Raw genomic sequence first — 16452 nt, 5'->3', positions numbered from 1 at the left:
CAAGCGTTATTTTTATAACTACTGATATTATTATTATTACCTGCCTACCTGCTAAATATATGTTAGTAGGTTATAGTTCTGTGGACTRTGAGAAATAAAATAAAATAATAATAGCCTTATTATTAGCTTCCAAAAGCCGTGACTTTGATATTGGATTAACTAGATGCCATATATTGATAACAGCAAATCTAGCTATCCAATTTTTGCAAGGATTCCTACTGATTTTGAGTAAGATAAGTAAAACGAGAAAGACCTGACCTTCAAYAAATTTATTGGGCAATATAAATGTCAAAAACAAACACTGACTAGGTGATCTATTCCTTGGTACCACTTGTAGTTAATTTCAAGCATGAGAAAGTAACATAGACAGGCCTACAGGAAGAGTAGTTGAAGATATATTCATGTAGAAGATAGAAAATAAGAAATAGCTGAAAGAGTGCCTTGGGGTGGAGGATGAAAAAATTTACTATAAAAGATTTACAAAGTAAGTATTGGCAAAGTACTATCAAAAATAATCAATCACCTTTAAAACAAATGTTTTCTACCCGTGGACCTTAGCCAATGACCAGGGCAAGTATAGACTCCTTAGAAAACTTAAACCTGCAAATGTCTACAGTATTTATTATGCATATTGTTACAAAACGTTCCTTCGTAATGTAACAATTTCCTGAAATACTTCCTATAATTACAGTTTGTGTTAGAGAAGTTTATCCTATAAAGCCAAAAGATAAGGACCATTTCAGCTAAATGGAACATTTTATGAATGGTTGAAGTTTTAATCTTATCTCCGTCTTCCAAGTGCTGTTGGAATTCAGCTGTCAAAGTGAAGGGGCCTCGCTTTCGTCTTTCCTTACCTTCCAACCTCAAACTATACATGAACTCCTCATTTTAACCCAACAGTAAAATAATTGTTTCTGCTTATACAGCTCTTTCAGTTTTCAAGTTTTCAGCAAAAATCCTGTGAAGTAAATGCAAACCAACTTTACGGAAGAGACGCTTAGTAAAACGGTAGCTGTTAGGGGAAGTGCACAGGCAGTGGTCTAGAGTACTCTATAGAAAGCTCACAGCTSCAGAGAACTGGAGTATCTCTCTTATGAGGAAAGGTTACAAGAGCTGGGCCTGTTCGGCCTCGAGAAGACTCAGTGGGGATCTTGTCAATGTCTACAAATATCTGGAGGGAGGGTGTCAAGGGGATGGAGCTGGACTCTTCTGTGGTGCCAGGAGACAGGGCAAGAAGCAGCAGGCACAAACTGGAACACAAAAAGTTCCATCTGAACATGAGGAAAAACTTCTTTATTTTGGTTGGACTAGATGATCTCCAGAGGTCCCTTCCAACCTCAACTATTCTGTGATTTACATTTTGTATAAGAATGTGTATGAATTCATATTCCATATGAATTCATCTACACTTCAGACTCACAGTTTCATGGTACTTCCAGCCATATTCTCTTGTATTTTTTCCACTTGTATTTTCTTGTATCTGGGATATGTTAGCAGGCAAGCTTACAGGAGAATTCTGCAATTTGAATACACTGCTCTGCCATAGGATGAAAATGACTTAGATATCTGTTTTTTGTTCTACACATCCTTTTGTTCTGAGGACCCSAAAGGATGATCTTATATTTTGAAGAGAAGAAAGTGACAGATTACTCAAGGTTTATGAAACTCCAAATCCTGATGATGCAACAATCAGTCATGTAGCCCATATAATTTATATTTGGGTCCAGGAAACACTGCTCATGGAATTTCTTTATGGCACTATAAATTCAGAGAAATGTCAAAACTTCTCCGAAGCGACTTTTTCTTCATTTATACAGTCTCAAAGTTCTTATACTATAATGAAGTGCTAGCCATTTTTAAATATACATATATATATAYACACACACACAYATATAAATACAGTAATAGTCTACTTCAGGTTTGGCTCCCACACACTTTGGAAAGGTGAACTGAACAACAGCATGTATGTATTTATTGCTCATATGGTGATAGAGGATATGTCCGATGGTTTTTATTATAATAGACCCTCTGCTGGGTTGCTCAAGTCTGAAATTCTTGTTTGCTAGRTGGTAGAAATCTGTGTCAGACCACCTTGCGAGCAGCAGCAATCACTATATTAGCAGAGAATGCTCATTGCCAGTGCTGAGGCAATGACCCCTTCCTTGAGGATCCTGTGTAACATGGGATTTGTGCCATGAGGTTCAGTCAGATTAGTGCTTTTTGGTTGGCTAAAAGGTATTTTCTTTAGTTAACTGGCTTGAGTTTTAAACCTTGCTGAAGAACTTTGCTGACAAAACTCAGGGAGTTAAAAGTGAGCTAATGGTTATGGTTCAGGCACATCTGGTACAAAGTATTTCCTTACTGGACTCAAGTCTAAACTGAGGCAAACTGAAAAAAAGCRATATAGAGATATTCCTTGTGTTATAAAAGGAATTTAGAAAATTTCCTTCTCAATGGAACCACTGAATTACCTACCACAGATATTATTTTCCTTGATGAGCATACTGAGGAAGTAATGGGGACCCAGGCTTACTGTCCATTGTGTCTTAGGTAGTGTCATGTACATATGTAATATTATTTATAAGAATATGTGGTATGGACAACTATCTATTAACATTGCTTAGTTCATAATGAATGGCCAACTTAACCTATCAGTTATATACATGTTCCCAAGACCAGTTTAATTTCTTATTCATTAGGAAATGAAAAGCTTAACTAAGAATTGACTGTTTACTTGATTGGTTAATATATATTTTGAGTGATTTCAAAAAGAGTACTAATAATTATTAATTTAATTGGGACTAATGTGGAACTTAGAATTGTTTAAGTTATCCTCTTAGKTTAAACAATTCTAAAATGAGTGGTAAATGTTATTTAAATAATCCCATTCACAAATGAAAAAATAAAAAAAAAATAAATTACTCCTCTATAAAATTGCGTACTAATTATAAAATAATTAATGGTTTGTTTATTATATTATTTGGCTGTTGTCAAACAGCAGAAATTGTAATGTGTTGTTGCTTGATGTCAAGGCAAGAGTTCCTATGGGCCAGATTTTATGCGTTTTTTTTCTTCTGGACTGATAAAGTTGTTTGGCACACAGTTTCTGTATGATGATGAGAGAGAGAAAGATTTTCCTCCAGCTAGCTACAAAGTGGAGGTATGTTTATCTAGAAACATCTGCTAATGCAATGTCCACGTTACCTCCTTGCCGTCTCCATCATGGAGTAGGAGAGAACCACATAGGCAAAACAATGTAGAGTTTCTCAGTCTTTCCTTATATTTTCCATACTCCCTGGCATTCTGATTGTCCTCCTTTAGATTCCCTCCAGTAGATGGTTAATACGCCTCTCAAATTGCAGTTCCTCAGCCAGATGACACCTGACCTGCAGAAATACAGGAAAGATTTCTTGAGAAGGATAAATTCTTCTTTATTTCTCATTCATTCTTTACAAACCTCTAGATCTATTTCTGAAGGATTGCTAGCAGATAAGGCATTCTTATTCTATACAATTGAAAAAGATTTCTTGAGTAAGGATGTCTTCATCTCACTTAACTTTTGTCATTTTAAAAATTTATAATCTAAGCTAGTTGTCTGCAATCCCTCTTTAGTCACTGTAAATAAGGCCTCTAATTAAGAGAGAAAATCTTACTACGTCTCTAGGTCTTCGTAACTACTTCTCAGCTAAGTTGAATTTTAGCTCAACAAATATAATCATAGAATCATAGAATCAGTAAGCTAGGAAGGGACCTCTGGAGATCATCTAGTCCAACCTAGGGTCACCTAGAGCATGKTAGAGAGGGCTGCATCCAGGCAGGCCTTGAAGATCTCCACAGAAGGAGACTCCACAACCTCTCTGGGAAACCTGTGCCAGGGCTCCGTCACTCTCACAGGGAAGAAATTCCCCCTCACGCTCAGGCGGAACTTCATGTGGTTCAATATCTGCCCATTGCCTCTTGTCCTGTCACATGGGACAACTGAAAAGAGTTTGTCCCCGTCCCCTTGACACCCTCCCTTCAGGCACTCGTACACATTGATAAGATCCCCCCTCAGTCTTCTCCTCCCCAGGCTGAAGAGGCCCAGCTCTCGCAGTYGTTCCTCATAGGGCAGATGCTCCGGTCCTCTGATCATCTCTTAATTGTCCTACTGAAACGCTATTCTGTTAGCAAAATTTATGGCATAAGATCTGGATAGGTGGATGGAAACTTGGCTGAACCACCAAGCTCAGTGGGTTGTGATCAATGGTACAAAGCGTGTTTGGCAGACAGTCGGTAATGTTGTTTCCAGGAGCCAATACTGTTTTAATATGTTTATTAATAATGTGATCCAGGGGATGTACAGCACTTGCAGCAAATTTGTAGATAACACCAAATTAAGGGGGAAAACAGTCAATAAGCTGGAGGTCCAGGCTGAGATCATTTAGAGAAACTAAAATCTGAAGAAATGGGCCCATGGAAGCCTCATAAAGTTTGACAAARGCAAATGCAAATTCCTACAATAACCAATAAAGTTATTGCTGATGTGGTGATGGCTACCTTACCTCTTGCTCACTTTCAACTTTTTATTCCTTTTCAGAATGTGCAGAAACTCTTTCCTGAACAGATTTTGGAATAGATAATTCATATATCATGTTAATATCCATTCATAATGCAGAAAGGTTATCATGCTGCAAATATATTTATGTGTCATTTACATAATTAACGCATAAAGACTTTGACTACTGGCTGGATAATTCTGAATTCAATGTTATTGGTTTTTTAGAACTTAATAATATCTATTATCTTCTGCAGTATTTATTGGATTGCTGTTTGTGATAGTTCCTATACTTAGAACTTGTGCACAAGGCTTTGAAATGTCTCTGTTATGTATAACAAAGCATATTACATTTTGTTGCATTTCCTGAATTGATTTTTTAGTTTTATTTTGTAGAGGAGAAAAGTTTAGATCATTATTCAGTCATTGTTGTAGCTCTTGGCATTACTGGATGATCTTCCTTGCCTTGTCCTTGAGAATTCTTAGGAGTTTTCTATCCTTCACTGTGATTTTGATGAAAGAACCTAATCATATTGTGAAATTCCACATGCAAGTTATTCAAAGTCAGAGCTGAACATAGTTGGAAATAAGATACTTACAAATGTTGTGATTGATGCACACATACAAAGCAGCTGTTATACATCTTTCTGAATGAAAGATTTATAGAAATTTGGAGTTTGCCAGAATGCTTGTATAAATCATGCATCATATTAAGCATATTCAACATACAACTTTACTTGTTAACATAAAAGAGATCTACTGTGAGATTCAGCAGAAGTATAACTCTGTTCAGGGAGTTCTACCAGGCTATTTATGAAGCCAAACCACGCTGAAGTCGTAAGACCCAGCAAAGGTCTTCTGAACAGATTCAGTTGTAGGCTAGTTAATGAAGCTGGAGAAGTTGAGGGAATCAAGTTCCGTCCTTAGATTTTGACATTTTCTGTTAAGAATTTAATCAAGATTAGTCAATGTGTTTGGTGACAGTGCATAAATCATAGAATCATAAAATCATAGAATCAGTAAGGTTGGAAGAGACCTCTGGAGATCATCTAGTCCAACCTCCCTGCTCAGCAGGGTCACCTAGAGCATGGTAGACAGGGTTGCATCCAGGCGGGCCTTGAAGATCTCCACAGAAGGAGACTCCACAACCTCTCTGGGCAACCTGTGCCAGGGCTCYGTCACTCTCACAGGGAAGAAATTCCCCCTCACGCTCAGGCGGAACTTCMTGTGGTTCAATTTCTGCCCATTGCCTCTTGTCYTGTCACATGGGACAACTGAAAAGAGTTTGTCCCCGTCCCCTTGACACCCTCCCTTCAGGCACTYGTACACATTGATAAGATCCCCCCTCAGTCTTCTCCTCCCCAGGCTGAAGAGGCCCAGCTCTCRCAGCCGTTCCTCCTAGGGCAGGTGCTCCARMCCTCTGATCATCCTCGTAGCCCTACACTGGACTCTCTCCAGTAGCTCCATGTCTCTTTTGTACTGGGGAGCCCAGAAATGGACACAGGACTTGAGATGAGGCATCACCAGGGCTGAGTAGAGGGGCAGGATCACCTCCCTCGACCTGCTGGCAACACTCTTCCCAATGCACCCCAGGAGACCATTGGCCTTCTTGGCCACAAGGGCACATTGCTGGCTCATGGTCAACTTGTCATCCACCAGCACTCTCAGGTCCTTCTCTGCAGAGCTGCTCTCCAGAAGGTCAGCCCCCAAATGCTTCTTCTCCTACTATATTTGTAGTAAGTAAGAAGCAGGGAATCCTATAGAAAGGATTTTATCATTCAAAAGTATGTTCCAGCTGGCTGTTATGTTTTGGCTAGCCACACAGCATTAGTGCGGATAAAAAGGTTGGATACTGACCTAATCATTGGGCACAAATACAAAAGATAATTCATACTATTGGTTGAGATTCATAGGCTGTATGTCCTACATTTTCTTTATACTGAACTTTTACACATGTGAACAAATGTAGACTTATAAAATAAGCAGTTCAAAGTACAATTTACCTCATCCTAATATAGATGTTCAAAACAAGTCAGATGAATCRTGTTCAAAGATTGCCTAGCTCTTTCTACTAACCTCAGAGAGCTCCTAGTGGGACCAGCTCTGATACAGATGTTTCCCTTGCAGATAACTGAGGTTAAGGATATAAGAACTGGGTCAGACTATAGGTCCATTTAGGCTGGTACCCTGTCTCCAGCTGTTCCCAACAGAATAGGCGAGAGGAATATAAAGATGTAAGTACAGAGCAAATATATTCTGACATTACAGTATGTAGTGTACAATTTTTCTTTCTCTCTCTCCACTATAGTATCAGGGAAGAATTTAAGGATAATAAAAATATATAGAGATACTTTTACTAAATATTTTTCTAGCATTTATTTAAATATAGCCTTTCATGAATCATGAGATAGAGTCCTGTATTTCAAAGTTCTTGATGGATTTTTCTGCAGTGAATGTGTCTAAATATATTAAATCTAAGTAACGTTTTGGCAGTGTTAGGGAAGATAAAACTTGCTATGACAGAGTGACCATTACACATATACTGGATTATACTAAATGTAAAGGTCTTTCCCTGCATATTTGCTGTGTGTTTTAAATAAAGTATATATTCCGATTTTTTGGAACTTGTTTTTCATAGAAAGAGAATACCTGTTTTCATTTTACAAYTTAAAAATGTATGGGCCTAAGGCACAGTCAAAGTAAAGGGAAAACAGTTGCAGAAGTCATTACAGAGGACAAGATCTATGTGCTCTTGAAGTCAATTAAAATGGGTTTAGCCTTGGGAAAGAAAATCACTCATTTGTCTAATGTAGCAAATAAACTTTGCAGATGGTTCTAACTTCAGGAAATGCATCTAGACAAATAAGGCATGACTCACATATTTGCCTATTTTATTTAATTTATTTCTTTATGTCATGAAARATTACAAATGAATACCTGATGCAGTTAGAAAAACATATTTTATCAATTCTTATTTTAATTTCAAATTGAAAAAGGTTTGCTTAAATAACCTATAATGTGATTTTTTTTTTAACATTTAGAAGTTTTTAAACACTTATGAGGTTCTTTATATATTTTATAATATTTTATATTGCATTGCTAGTATATTGTGAATTTTGGGAAACTAATGTTTATATTTTTACTTACTATAAACACATTTAACAATGGAGTGATTTAACAATTGTTATATTAATTTAACAATTTCTCTATCACCTCTGCTTACTTCTGTTATTTGATAAATAACTTTAAGATGTATGTAAGACTCCATACTGGTGTGGAAAAGGATAAAGTGTTGCAACGATGCCAAAGTAGTATTAACTTGTCACTTCTSTACTATTTTCTTAAAAAGTATATAAAGAGTTACTGACACAGAGCCGTCTATTAGTGGTCTTGTGCAAAGTATCTGTTTGGGGTCAGCTAAATGAAAAAATTGTAGGTTTTTTTYCAGATTGTGAAGCACACACTTGGCGTTTCATTAAATTGATATGTTCCCAGGAGCGTAGGCGTCTCTTCCAAACTGCCTAACGAATCACCWGAAAACACTTATCTCCCTTCATTGTGTATGCCTAGCTTTAGACTGGATACCTAATTTTTAGGTGGCTAAATTTAGACAAAAATGAACTGTTCTTATAATTACAATAAAAAGCCTTAAGATAGTTAAGGTGTGGAGATGCCATTCAAACTCGTTTCCATTCTTTTGTTTTTCAATCAACAAARTATCAGAAAAAATATAGACTAAAGTGTAGAAGTATTACAAAGTACTGAATTATGCTGCTGCTGCTTGCTGTAGATCCGAAAAGTAAAATATCTATTAACTTACTCATGTTTATTATTTCTTATTATGTGTTATAGAGGTTTTAAAATAAGTTTAGAAAAAGTCAATCTAAATATTCCCTAAAAAACATAAATTTAAATGTTATTTCACTTTTTTTGTGTCTTAACATTCCTATGAATTATCAGTACAATTGCTTGGTGCAACAGAAATTTCTCACCGTAAAGGAGGGCTTGTGGAGGTTAGGATTATAACATTTCAGTCAAACTACCGATGAAGAAGCTGGCCATAAGACCATAAATCAGATGTGATATTCTAATCCTGCACTCCCAAGAGGTTCCTGGGAAGCGTCTAACTAGTGACCGTGGAGGTAAAGATTCTCCATCACTGCAGAAAAGAGTTGATGTATATTCAGGGTGTTAAACTGTGGTGCAGTCTGTATTTTTTTTGAAATAAATGGAAAATCTCCTATTGACTACATTAGGAACTTAAACGCAGAGTTTTGATTATAGAATAACCTCAAAAAAGTTTTTCCACATGTGGTTAGCATCAGGACTCCTGTTCCAGAGCTGTGATAACAGTGACAATATTACCAGTCATGTTATGGCTCACTGTTGCCAAAACAAAGAAGTAACCAAAAGAAAAGTTAAAAGTTATCCAATTGCAGCATTTTTCCATCACTTCAGCAGAAGACTTCCTAAATATTGATAGTATTCTTTTTCTTCCCCAAGACTGATTTAATAAGGAAATTTTGTCTCTCTTTCACAAGCCAAGAAGTGGGTTAAAGATGAAGATTTGAGAATGAATTGTCTACAAAAATAAAGCATTGTTTTTGGACATGTTCATATAACATAAGGAGGGGAAGTCATCCAAAGCCACAAAGAAGACATCAGACAAGAAAGTAACAAAGAGAAAATACCTCAACTGGAAAATGCCTTCTCTAGAACGCTGAAGGGTTTAAAAAACTCTTGAATGTGTAACTCGATGTTGTTGTTCATGTAAAAGTAGGATATAAATGTCTAAGTAAATATAGATGCAGTCTCACATGCATCCAGTATAATCCAGGAGTTGACTGTTTACACGCCTTTCAAAGAGCTCATAAAAAAGATTTACATAAGCTATTAAGTATACGAAAACACTCCTCTGATATGAGCAAATAATACCTCTGAAGCATCTGATGCACTCAGAGGATTATGAAATACACAGAACATCTCCCTGACCTAGTATAAGTACTTGTGTGTGTGTGTGTGTGTGCGTGCGCGCGCGCGTGTGTGTGTGTGTGCACGTGCGTGCATGCACGTGCTTGTGTGCTACAGGATCAATGATATATTTCGTAGTAGCTGCTATTGCGATAGGCCATGCACATTAGTTAGAATTGTTCTGAAGATAATTTCAGACTAACTTAATATCATTTCTCTATAACTGTATTCATAGACAAAGGTAATACAATGAACCTAGTCTATCAATTTTTAAGMGAAGACAAACTCTGATTTAAAATGGAGTAGAAGGGGATTAAAATTAGGATTGTAAGAAGGATAAACAAAGGCTACAAGGAGTCATGAACAGGAGTTATTGGGATCAAAGTGGTTATTAAAGGAATGGTGCAGGAAATGGTGTTGGGATGAATCTTGTTTAATGGTATCATTTTTGCGCAAAAAAGGTACGTATATTTATGATATTTCCAGAAAATGTAAATTATTAATAATATGGGAAAGGACCAGATTATCATACCATTTGAGGTAGATAATCTTGTGGATTAGTGTAAAAGAAAAAAGATAACACTTCAGTGATGTAAACCGTTAAGTTGTTCCATCCAGCAGACATGGATGACAGTTCCTGAGACGCTAGATGGTCTGAGGATAACCGTGTGTATCAGTGTCCTTGCAGTCATTAGGAAGGATACTATGATTCTAAAATACAGCATAATATTTAGTAGAAGAGAGAAAATATTAGTATTATTGTACAAAATATTAATGATATTTTATTATGTTCTGAAATAATAAAATATCCATGTTCTGATAGTAAGAATTTAGAGTGAAACAAGTATAACAAGAATAATTCACGTTTTCATATATTACAGGCATAAAATAAACATTCCATTACCCCCAGTATACTTTGGATTGTGATAAACTGTGAAATACATATATTATTTTTAATATATATATCATACATATCTCTGAGCATTTGTTTCCTATRGATTTAGATCAAGAAAGTGGCTAAGCAAAAAAAGTAAAACAGTCGTCCAGATAAGCAGGATCCTAATAGCAATATAAACACTGTTGTCAGATTTATGGTGCTGAATGCAAGATTCCTCAGTTCTACCCTTAAGGCAGAAAAGCTGGCAGGAATGAGGGGTAAAGTGTATGCTTATGTGGACTTTTCTGATCTTCACTTCAGATAACATCTCTACAAAGAAATGGACTCAGTCTTTGGGTCACTTCAGCTCTGAGGGATGGAGAATTTACTCCATGGAACGCAATACAACAGAGAAATAAGTCAAGCCTTGGCTATATTTTAAACTCTTCTATTTATGTGAGTGACTAGAAAGTTTTGACGTGAAAGCTATTGCTTTCAGAAAGCAAGCCAGAAAATCYGAGAGACTGAAATCATTATACTTGAAGGTTAGTGAGAAGAAAGAAATGTGTAATCATTTTCATTGGCATCTTTTACTATACAGCCTGAAGTTGGTGCTGCCAGCCATTTGGAGGAAAACTGTTTTCTTCTGTGAGCGTATAGAGTTTTAATGTTGCCTTTAGGGATCTTAAATTATTATTTTTAATTCAGTTTTCATTTACCAAGTATATTTTAAATAGGTGCCAAGAGGCAGATACAATTGTTTGGAATATCATAGGTAGATACTTCAGGAAGAAAAGGGTTTTTAAAAGGGTATTCATTTTGATGACTATGATTAAAATAACTAGCTAATAGCATAGGCACCTTATGTGTGAATCCCTCATAACTTTTATTCTTTGTAAAGAGGGGTCTTTCCTACATACTGTTGTTTTAAACTAATGGAAACTCCTAATTCCAGTTAAAGTGACAGCAATTGTTAAAGTCCATGTTCTGATGATTAAATGTTACTCTAGTGTGTGTGTGGTATTTATATACTTGCCACTAGTGGTTAATACTGTATCATCCTAAAAACACAATATTGATTTTTAGTGAAGTAAAATAGGATAGTGTTTGCAAGTCGTAAAGTTTAGTTGCTATTGTCCTTCTTAGCTCTTTCCAAATCTTGATTTCTTTCATGTTTTTCATGAAATTCACTGTTGATACAAAAAAAGGTTGCTATTATTATTATTTTTTACCTCAGCACTCCTGAACTGAAAACCTTCAAAACTGCTCTGGATTTGCAGCTGCTACTGGCATTAACTCAGTAGAACCATTTTGTATTATTTATTTATTATTTATTCCACATAAACCAATTACAAATATTAGGACTGCAAAATCAGGCACTCAAAAAMAAGGTAATATCTAGATTAATGTTGTCTGTGCACCCAAACTCTGAGCAGATCATGATAGAAGAGGGAGATATTAGAGACAGTTAATGTTGTTTAAACCTGATAGTTAATGGTGTTTAAACCTGCCAGAGAGATCAGGATTCTGACCCATATCCTTCCACAGAKCCAGTTTCTTACTGATAGCAGAAAAACTTTTAAAATGAAAACTTCACAGTTGTCGGCTTGATCCATCTTTTGAAAATGATGAGCACTGAGAACGGTGGCTTTAAATTAGGAAATCTGTATTATGTAATGCTAAACTCACCAAAGAAACCACATTTTCATTGGTTATTCGAGTTATTTGTATGTTGCTGACTTGTGAGTATTACGGTCCCAATCCCAAGCTATAAAAGCTAGATAGCATCATTCAGTACCGATGTAGCATTGCTGTGCAAAGTCATTAATGTYCATAGAAGAATCACATATAGCAGCAATGGACACCAGCTGAGGGAAACTAATGATTCAGTTTTCACATTATTGTGCAGGGAAAACAGAGAGGTCAAGTTTCTTAGTAAAAAGGAAAAAAATAAATTGATTGACTAAATGAGCACTCTCCATAAAGAAAGATCATACAGAGTGGCAAAAAAAGGGGGGGAGGGAATTTGAGTATTTAAAGGCAATCATAAGGTCTAAACATGACAGGGATATCTACATGCTTGTGCACTGTGGACGTGCTAATTAAGTTTTCCTGTGTAAACTTAATTATTGCTTTTCCTGACTTTGKTTATTTGTCCTTCTGATAATTTTCTTCAGATTTGTGCCTTCCTATATAATCTTTCTTTAAAACAAGCAAACCAAGAAAACTGAAAAGCAATGGGATACCACACTGGGACTTAGTAGGGTGAATCCAAGGCTATCTCTGTTTTAGAATTAATGTAGGTCCATACTGCAGAGCAGATGCTAAAGACCTRTTGTCCGACTGTAGGCGTTTCTGGGAGGGTCACTTCGGACTAATTCTTGCCTAGCCCCATGGACCAGGAACACACTCAGCATGCTTCTGGAGCTCATCTTTTGGTTTAGCTTCACCCCAAAGGGGTCCAGTTGGCATCCACTAAGACCACTCCACAATGATAATGATGATACAGTAAGTGCAGGTTATTGGGATGTTATTGGGAGCTTATTTCAAAAGCATACTTCTGATCTGTTAAATATTATTGTCAAGCTAGGCTTTAGATTAACTACATAAATCCTTACTTTTGGAACAACYAGAGCAACTGAAAACAGTAGTATGCTGTCATTCTTACTGTGAGCAGGAGAATAGAAATCAATTAGGATAGAAAAGAAATATCTTGTTTAACCAAAGATAAAAATATTCTAGTTAATTTTCAGTTACATAATCCTTTTCAGGTCTTTTTTTAAGAAGAAAAATAAAGTAATTTTAAATGGTTGGTACTTTATTTAGGAAGTTGTATAAATGACCATAGTGCAATCCTGACCTCCCATGCTTTATCTGAATTTCTTCCCCAAATTTGAAACTAGTTCAACTTTTTCCTATTTTCCAATATTTCTCCTATATTTACTTTTTTCTCCTATATTTACTTTTTTCTCCTTTCTTCTGCATTTTCAGATGGCTCTTGAAGTAAGCAGAGATGTTGAGGATAACAATTTTGGACACAAATGCTTAAAATGGTTACTAGAATCCATAAATTGACAGCCCCTCACAATGCATGTTTATGGAATGCTTGGAAATACAGATAAAAATGGAATCTGAAAGAAAAGCATGCACTTGTTTGYTTAAATGAGTTGACAAAAATACTGAGAGTCGTTACTCCTGAGAGCAAATTAATGAACAGTAGACTATTGGCAGCTGCAACTGTAAGAAAGTGCCAATGTCACCTCTTACTCAGAAAGTCCTGACATTTTTGACTGTTGGATGCTGGATGCTTCTCTCCTTTTCCATTTCTTGTAATTTTTCCWAAGAATTTACTACTTTTTGTTGAAGAGATACTAGGATGTCTGAGGATACTAGGATAAATGAACCTTGGGTCTCCTTCTAGTGCAACAATTCTTTTGGTGTGTAAATGTACACCTTGTCTTCATCTCACTGTCTACACTTCATTGGGACCACAAGGTGATGAAAGACTTTCTAATTTGTAGAACAATGTATGTAGATTTTAAGTTAGCATTAACCTGAAGTTAACTACTAGGTTAATTCAACTGTGTTTTAGCTTATTTTAACTACCCTGTTAAATATCCAAAGTYTCTTAATTTAAGATAATTCATAGTATTTTATGTCTTTATAARATAAACAATATTTATGTATAAACACTCTTCTGCTAGTTATATGGGGCACTTTGAGTTGTCTTTAGAAAAGGATATTCAGATCAACTTAATGGATAAGTGTTTCAAGAATATATGTCAAGAATGTATGGATGAAGGACACACATAAGACAAGAAGGCATCACTTGTGACATTATAATGTAAATACTGCATGGAAAAAACATGCATGCTCTCTTCCATCCAGCCCTTCCCCTCCCTATCTAATGCATGCTGTACATCACATAATATGATGGCAAGTTAGACAAAATAGACTTAGCAGCTGTACAGTAGTGTGATAAAGGATTGATTGATGTTCTCTTATTTCTTCATTTACCTACTTTTCTGTCTTTAGTATATATACTGCCATCTGAGAAAGTGATACCATATACTCCAGGGTTTTTCAATCAATCTTGCCTTTCTTCAACCTCATTAAATCATTCTGTTCACTGCTGTGAAAATGATTTGAATGTCTCTATTTGTTAAAATCTATGATGCCCTGACTGTGTACAGAAACAGAGTTTCATTTTATTATTAACGGGTAGGTACTGTACAAACTGATTTTGTTAATTTAAAGCAAATCAGGTGTRAAGGTTATTTATTATTTAGCAGATTGAACACAACTTGACAGTGTATTTGGCTCCTCAGAATGCCTTATTTTGCAACCAAATTATACCTACCAAAATGCTTTGTATAATTGCATTTTTTCATTAAAAAATGACATAATCTTATTCTCACAAGCAAACCCTTTTGTTTAAAAACAGTYGAAATTATTTCTGTTAAACTTTCAGCCAAAAGATGCTTTACAGCCASGACATGACAGACAACGTTTACCACTACCTGATCAGAGACACAGCATGTTACCCACTAACATTTGTCTCTCTGCCCAAATCACTCTGTGCTTATGTGCTAATCTTCCTTTTGCTATGAATAAAACAGAGCAATGTCAAACTAATATTCAGCATATTCAAATATTCTCAGGAGCACCAGTCAAGTGGACAGAAATTTTTGATTTGAAATAGGAAGCGGAAGGTTATTATTAACATCTTATAACTGCTATTTTCAACCCACTTTAATTCTTACCATCACAAATACTRTAAGTTTCAGGAAAGCCTGCACAAAGCAAGAAATTCAGGCATGGGAGGGGTTATTTTAGGCCATCCTTTAAAGGCTTAAGTGCTAAACTCCTTATATTCCGAGTCTGACAACCGATAGAAAAGTTATATAGTAAATATAGTTGCTGGCCCTGATGTATTAGAGCATTGGAAAGAACCTTTGCATGAAGACTAATTTTTGAGCTTTTAAGAAAATCTTTTAGAGTAGGATGGGCAGTAAGAAATGAGGAAATACAGAGTGATATTGAGCAAATGACAGTGAGTACTAAACTAACAAGAATTTTAGAGMTTTTAGTTATTTGTACAGTGGTGTACAGATTCTACTAACACCTGTAGGCACCACCAAAATTGAATAATATGTGTTAACAAAAACAAAATGAAATATTTTCATCCCTAAAAGATAAACAGAAAGGCATCCTGTACTTGAATTAGGATGATCTAAGGACACTTTATGAGGGGAGGGGAACAGCAGGGTTGGGAAGATTTAGTGAATAAGGGGGATTTACATTAATTGCTCAGTGGTGGGGTGAATTCATAATTAATGATGGAAGAAATCAAGCAAGCTTCATAAAAATTGAAAAACAAAATAAAATGAAATATTCTTGMAATCTTGTGAACATGCTCACATAATAATTGATGTCTCATGACTACACATAAGACACATTAGCTGACCTGTAACATAAAAAAAAAAAAAAAAAGTTGTAAAACAATCTGATGTCTTAAAGCATAACAAATTTATCATTAATAGCCACACAGGACTTTTCCACTTTTCAGAGGCCCAAAACACAAGTGCATCATTGGCCAGAATATGTGCAGTTTGGGAAGATATCCAAATTTGAAGTATTAATCATTTTGCTGCCATAGAAAACATTTAAAAACTGTCTTCAGCAGCCCCACAATATATGAGGCAGTGAAAGATGGTTGCTTAAAGTATAAATCTTCAGGTCTGTTGGTAACATGAAGTTTGGAATTATACACATCTGTTTATGTAACTTTACAAACTTTCTGATAAAGCTATGGTAAATGGATCAGTGACTCTGTCCTGACCTGGTTATTGCTGCAATCATCAACCAGCGTGATTACAAGCAGACTGCACTTTCTCTCTGCCCRTTTTAACACCCCCTCACAAGTACAAATCCAAGAATAACAGACACAAAAGATACAGAAAAGATCTTCTAGTTCATTTAGCCATCACACAGCACCAAGTTTGTTAAATCCACAAGTGCATGGAGTCTTCACGCAAGATTTTCCTACACCTTAGGGCAGTCCGTACAT

The sequence above is a fragment of the Rhea americana genome, unplaced genomic scaffold (assembly GCF_003343005.1).
Source record: "Rhea americana isolate MKP2758 unplaced genomic scaffold, rheAme1 scaffold_0, whole genome shotgun sequence".
Lineage (NCBI taxonomy): Eukaryota > Metazoa > Chordata > Aves > Rheiformes > Rheidae > Rhea > Rhea americana.
This window is presented reverse-complemented; position numbering follows the sequence as displayed.